Source organism: Denticeps clupeoides, chromosome 3 (genome assembly GCF_900700375.1).
Source record: "Denticeps clupeoides chromosome 3, fDenClu1.1, whole genome shotgun sequence".
In the NCBI taxonomy this organism is placed as follows: domain Eukaryota; kingdom Metazoa; phylum Chordata; class Actinopteri; order Clupeiformes; family Denticipitidae; genus Denticeps; species Denticeps clupeoides.
Genome location: NC_041709.1, coordinates 23,934,455 through 23,941,638, shown reverse-complemented (window position 1 = coordinate 23,941,638; position 7,184 = coordinate 23,934,455). Strand labels below are relative to the sequence as shown.

General features: G+C 41.7%; 1 protein-coding gene across 6 annotated transcripts in view; it reads right to left on the bottom strand.

Annotated features, from left to right (window-relative positions):
* Window positions 1-3,569: 3,569 nt before the first annotated feature.
* cygb2 (cytoglobin 2) overlaps window positions 3,570-7,184 on the bottom strand; it is a 34,242-nt gene continuing 30,627 nt past the window's right edge. For all 6 annotated transcript variants that reach the window (XR_003749199.1, XR_003749198.1, XR_003749202.1 and 3 more), the window contains one exon: window positions 3,570-6,990. The gene's annotated coding sequence lies outside the window, so the exon portion shown is untranslated. The remainder of the gene's footprint in view (window positions 6,991-7,184) is intronic.

Sequence of the window (7,184 nt, the reverse complement as noted above, 5' to 3'; positions counted from 1 at the left end):
GTCCGGTATTTGTTTTGATGCTGGAATTGAGGCCATGTGAACCCAACCAATAAGCGCGCAGCGTTACAACAGTCTGGCCAATCAGCGCCCGGCGCCGAAGTGAGTCTCACCAATCAGCAAAGTTGCATCCGGAACGTAAGTACAACTTTGTTCTGGACTCAGGGACATGAATTCACAAACAACAGATTATTATTACCACCTTTGAACTTTGATCTCTGTAAAATTCTTTACAGGTTGTACATTCCAATTTACTTGTGATTAGTTATTATTATTCTTGGGTCAACTGTAGAGCCTGTCAAAGCCCATTGAGATATGCTGTATGTGATTGTGGGCTATATACGAAATAAATGTGGTAGTTGTTGTTGTTGTTGTAGTAAAGTAGAAGTGTAAAAATAATAAACATAATCATTGATCTGTTCTGCATGTTGGGCATGAAATATCTAACAATGCTTTGATCCTGGGGAGGACAAGAAGTGGTTAAATGGACCTGTCAGGTCGTGACCTCTGAGGGTCTTGGCCCCACCTTTTTGGTCACTGCGGTTTACCGCCCCCGTCTGCAGAAACTGGGCGTGGAGGGATGCTGGGTTATTTATATTTGTAGCAATGCCCTGGAACATGTATGGAAAACAGGCGAATCAACATTTAGTCTCACTTTTGGCACCAGAGAAACATTGTGAAAATGTGAAAAACTTTGCACTATGAACTAGAAGACCACAAAGTCCCAGGTTCAAACCCCACTTACTTCGATTGTGTCCCTGAGCTTGACACTTGACCCTGAGTGTCATAAATTAAGGCATCTGCTGGGGTGTCTGGTACCAAGTCCTCAGCAGAAGCTCCATCAGCACAATGTTTTCTGCACTGGTTGCCTAATGTCCAGCAAATGGAGGACCTCAATTGAGAGTGTTGCATTTCAACAGGAACTGTTGTATCTAAAGGACAACGAAGATCCTCCAGCCTCAAAATACAGGTTCGTCCAGGAGGAAAATAATGTGACATTCCTCTCAGGTGGAGGGTGGATTTTCATTTCTCAGGGCGTTCCTCATTGAGTGGAACCTTGTCTGACAGGCCGAACCAGGCACAGCTGGCAGAACCTCACCTCATGTCTTCATTAATAATCTGGAAAAGACAAGAAGTTAGGGGTTGCTTCACTTTTCAATATACAAAACAGAACTTTGTAATAATTTATTATGTCTTTAAATGCACCTAAATACATTTTTTTCAAACCTTTCTCAAATAATATATCTTTGCCCTAAAATGTACAATTAGAACTTACATCAATAATCAGTTCTGAATCAGCGACTGAGAAATCAAATACAAACAACTAATTTATATTAATAAAATTAAAGAATTATAGAAGCAAAATGTTGCATGTTTGTTGTCATGGCAACGATCTTGTCTAACATTTACTTGGGCTTCACCAGATCCTAAACTAGGATGGTCAGGAGGAGCTGACCATCCCACATCTCAAAATACAGAGAAGATGAAGACAAAAAAGCAAACTGGACCAATATGTGAATTGTTTGTGGTGTAATGTTTAGGCTTAAAGGTTTTTTAAAAACTTCAAATGAGCTTGTAAAATGATTATTGCTCATAAAACGTGTTGGTTAGCGTTTTCACAGCCAGATGGCGACGTTAGACTGAAATCCTGAACAAAGGCAAGCCATTCAGAGCAGGACAGAAAATATAAAAATGTAAAATATTTAATTTTATTCGGACTGCACAGATCATAAACAAACTGAGAATCATTCAATGACCCGTTTTTCATGTCTTTTCATTAGCAGTCTGATAAAGGCACAATTCTAGTATATCATTCTAGTAGTCCTTCAAGCATCAAATCATTCAAAAAATGTGTCTGTGCAAATATACAAGGAGTTCTATAATTATTCTGTGTAAATTCACATTATTAAGCAACATAATAAGCAATATTAAGCAATAATCTCAGCTCATCATGCAGACTACAATTATTTTACATTATGAATCTAAAATGACATTCTGTCATAAACTATATATTTTTACAGACTGTAATGGAGAATTTGATTTCTTATGCATGGGACGTGATTTCTCTCATGTGATTCACTCTCTTTCTCTCTCTCACACACACGCACACAGATACCGTTTCAGTGAGCTCCCGCCATGGAGAAGGGCTTCAGATTCTGTTTTCTCTCTTTTCCAGCATATTACTCCCATCTTCTCCACCCTCCTCCGCCCCCCTCACAGCGGCCTGACAGCAATCATCGCTGCTAGTGGATGACTTGAGGAGGCAACAAGCCTGGAGTCAGGAGGGCATCTGCTGCTCCGCAGCCCAATTGGAGGCGAATTGGGGGTATTTTTGTGTTGACCGCACACTCAGTGTCGAGTGATGGACAGATGAGCTTATGTATTTTATACAGGGGGGGGGAATCAGGTTATACAGAAAAGCAGAGAAATGAAATCTCATGAGCCTTAACTGCAAAACAAAAGTCCATTAACTCAAATTCACCAGGAGCTTTTTATCCAAACGCTTCATCCGCACCTCTGCACAGATGCTCACTGCCAAATGCATGCAAATGGATTCTCATCCATGACCTCCGCCCCCGTCTCCAATTAGGCCAGTCTCCAGAGATGCTGCCTCCCTGTCTCCAGGAACAGCCAGCGCTGCGTTCCATCATAGAGTTTCCACGTGGGTGTGGATACACCGTAACTGATTGAATAAAAAGGTGAGATAATCCCCTGCTCTTGGTTCAGACTCACTCATACACTCATGAAGCCCGTAGAATCCATACTGTGGGGAATTCTGCCATTTACAGTGATGAAGAATAGACAATCAAACACAGACAGACATGCACAGGGTTTCACACAAGATAAGAAACTGCAGCACTGGTGAAAAGCAGCAATCGAAACGCAAACCAGTAGCTGGAGTCCCGGAGTCACACTTCAACAAAACGAACGCAACAAATCTATCTACCGATGATGTATGACCTTCTTCAGAAGTTTTCGAATCCCAATCCGCCACTGAGGTGCCACTGATGAAATCACCGTCCCCACACACTGCTCCCTGGGCGCCTGTCATGGCTGTCCACTGCTCACCAAGGGTGATGGTTAAAAGCAGAGGACACATTTTGTCGTGTCACAGTGTGCTGTGATTGTTTAGCAATGACAATCACTTCACTGTCTATATAGCTGGTTATCAAACCAGAGTACCAGTAGTTATTATTCTTAATATCTTCCATGTTCCACAGTTCATATCCATTGAGTGAGGACTCAATGGATGCTTTACTACAGTACTGACAGTGGATGAAAGTCAATGCTATATCTCTTTTCTATTCAAATAAAATGACCTCCAGTGTAAAGCAGGCTGTTGTATTTTAATGATAGTCATTACAGTACAGCCAATAGAAATACAGATACCCACAATCAACAAGGACGCACATTCTTTACAATGAACAGAATTTGTGGTCGAAAAACATAGAACATTTACATTACATTAACATTTGTGGCATTTATCAGACGCCCTTTTCCAGAGCGACTTACAATCAGTAGTTACAGGGACAGTCCCCCCCCCTGGAGCAACTTAGGGTTAAGTGTCTTGCTCAGGGACACAATGGTAGTAAGTGGGGTTTGAACCTGGGTCTTCTGGTTCATAGGCGAGTGTGTTACCCACTAGGCTACTACCAGAGAACAAACCAGAGTGTGTTTCATGTCTGGAATGGATGTAGTGTATTCCTGAGTATTTTAGGTAACAAAAATATTATAATAAGATGACCTTGTTTATTAATTATGAAATGGTTTTGACTAAAATAAATGTATGTTTTTGTCTGCTCTGCCAGGTACATTCATCAAAACTAGACTAAAATTGTCATGGATAATTCTGACTAAAAGACAAAAATGCCCACACTAGTTCACTAAAACTTGACAAGACTAAAACTAAAATGAAGCCACCAAAAACCAACTATTTAATTTTTATTACACAATGCTCCAAATATATACAGACAAAATAAAATGATCAATACGTGTTTTGTTTCTTTTTTTTACGAATGTTGAATGCAGTTCTTTTTTATCCTCTGTACTTGGGTGGCATGGATTCTGATTTGTGCAGCGAACCTCTCAAGGCTTTTTTCCCCCTCTAGTATGATTCAAGAAACCAAAATGGGTTCTCAGAGGCAAAATGTCACACTCCCTTTACTGAGTTAACCATTGTTAAGATGTTAGTGTTCCATCTTTGCCCACAGTTTTGTACCTTTGGAGGGGATTTGAAGCCACAGGAAGCTGTGCCAGCGGGTAATTATGTGCAGGGACGATAGCAGGATTAACTTCACGCCCTTGAATTTACTCGCTGTCTCAGTTACAGAGAGAGCATTAATTAGCATGGAGGAGCCTGAGAGCCTGAAACATCCACACCCCTGCTCTGCGACCCCCGACCCTTGGGGAGGGACCTGAGGATGGGCGCTGTTTAGAGTGCCTCCTTCCCGAGGGGATTTAATTGGCCGTGGTATTTTCTGCTCTATGTTAGTGCCATGGCTGTAGATGGGAAAAGGAACACCAACTGATTATCTGATCACCTTTTGTGGATTATGCCAGCAGATTAATTATTCACAACCTAATCCTTCCTGGAGGATAGAGAAAACACTCAAAAGACCCTTTATACGGCAAAATGGCCTACAGTGGAGTAAGTCAAGTGGAATAAGCCAAGTATTTGTGGTACTTGTGGCAGAATACCAACTTCACTTTCTGACTATGCCAGAATCCCTTAATTTCATAGTCTGATTCGTACTAGGTGATTATATATGTGTGTGTGTGTGTGTGTGTGTGTGTGTTTATATATACAATCACCCCAATAAAATTGAAACAAAATATGACAATTCAGTTCATCCACACTCAAATGGCGACGGCACAAAAGTGTGAGATCTCCACAAACCAAACTTTATAACTTCCCAGTTGACCATAACTGAACATAAACCAAACATAAATTGCTTAACACAGACCAATGACATATACTAGAGAAAACAGGGAGACTATATAAGCAGGGGCAACTGGACACATGTTGATGTCTTAGCTAGGGCAGAGACAGACAGACAGATTAAAATGTGGCGCCATCCGGTGGATCAGGGGTGCCAGGACGTGACACCTGCACTCTCTGTTGTCCTTTTATAACATTAATTGTGGTCTTTTGTACATTAAGACGGAACAGATGTACTTTTTGACATAGATACTATAACGTCCAATAATAAGGCCCCAGTGTACAATCAATCTATTGTCTAAATATTTCTCAATAAGCACATTTATCAGGATATCCACTGGTCTGTGACATACCCAACTGGCCTGAATATAAGACAGCCCTATTTTTTCAATTGAAATAGGTTACAGTATGAATGACATTCAGCCCTGTGGTTCATGTCTGTCAGTCTTGTCTTATTAAATCCAGAACACATCGATGGTGAACTGGTCTCATCCTCCAGCCTCTCCAGTGTAATGACGTGAACACAGGAGAACAAAGAGAAAACCATGAGGATGTGTTTGTCTAATCCTCGCCTCTTTACTCGTGCCTGTTAAAAATGCACCATCCGTCATTACGAGCCTGCAGACCCAGTTAGCCCTATCTGCCCCGGCTTCTCCTCCACAGCATCAAATTAGCTCTTAACTCTGGATCCCCGCTGTGGAGTGCAGGAAGGCAAGTCTATTAAAGACCAGACCGCCACTCTATTCTCCGAAAGATGAAAACAAGCCTTTCATGCCGTTATTCGAGCCACACGGGAGCACTGCCGGGTGGAACGTCGAATGGACGCCGCCACGCCACTTTAGACGTCGGAACTCTTGATCGCTTTGATTGCAGTAGAACGCTGCCGGTGTGTGGTTCGATTAGCCCTATTAAAGCGCGTGGCCCTAGCCCAGGATGCCGAAAGTCCATCGGCGCACAATCAGGCAAGAGCGGGCGCTCCGGCTGCACTGTAATTGGCCGGAATGGATGCAGGCTCAGGAACATCTAGCCTTTTACTGTAACCATCCCAGGGCCCGAGGAAAACAAGGGACTTATGGATTGCCATGCCAACGATCTTGAGGACACAACAACAAGAGCAAGCACCGCCATTTGATCGTTTATTGATCTAATCAGGCAGGAAGTGCAGGGACTGGATCTCATTTGGTGAAGAGGCCCAGGCCGCTGTGTGACAAAGTCCAGGTTCCGCAGAATTGTCTGTCTGGAGTGTAACTAGAGGGGGGAACCTGATTTACATATTTGCAAGAAGTTTCTCATCCTTTTACAGTGTCTGATTTGCCCCGAAATGAGGCGTTTTAAGCAAGAGATGAAGAGATGGATGAGGGCAGCGGCATCAAAAGAATATTGATTTTCACCCGGGGTGCAAATTTGACAACCTGAAGGATGCTTTTTGCTTATTTTCTACAGGATGGAAGACAAGTTGAACTACTGACACCGAAAAATGACTTAAGTTGCATTTTGAAGCATTTCTCTTATGAAACATCTCACATTTTTGGTCATTGATAGTTTTTAATGTATCTAATTTGACATAAGAAAAAAGGAAACACTTTGCTTTAATGTTGCGCTATGAAGAAAGCACATTTCAGTGTTCAGATTTATGAAGAAATAGTTGAAGATGTAAGAATAGCACAATTTAACCCCTGTTGGTATTTTCAGAAAATGAAAAGTTGAACAAGTGATGCTTTCAAAAAACAACCAGTCAGAAAACCCTACATGCGTTGCCAACCATTGATCGAGTATAAAAAAAAACAAGCAACATAGAATGTATGTTAATGCAAGTATAAATGCACAAAGTAGTAAAGGTCATCTGTGGAGATGGGCTATCGTGTGCAAAAGGCACCCAATGGGACCGGTGTCTTCAGTCCTCCCAACGCACCATGACCTGAGGACAGATAGGGACCAATTTTGGTCACAAGTGTAAAGAGGCTGGGTTTTTTTTATGGCAGGCATTGTCTTGGGGGGTGGACATTGGGATGATGTTTGACGTCCTTCCTTGGGTACTTCTCCAGAGAAGCACACTGCAAAAAAAGACAGATGTTGGTGAGCTTCAAAGTGAATAACTAAACCCAACAATGGTGTAGACATTTTAGAAACCTTCTAGATAACTGGAACAAAGACAATAGCATTAATTTATAATATATACATTGAGGGGAATAATTATTTGATTTCCTGCTCAGTTTGTAAGAAATAATCAGTCTATAATGTCAGTGGT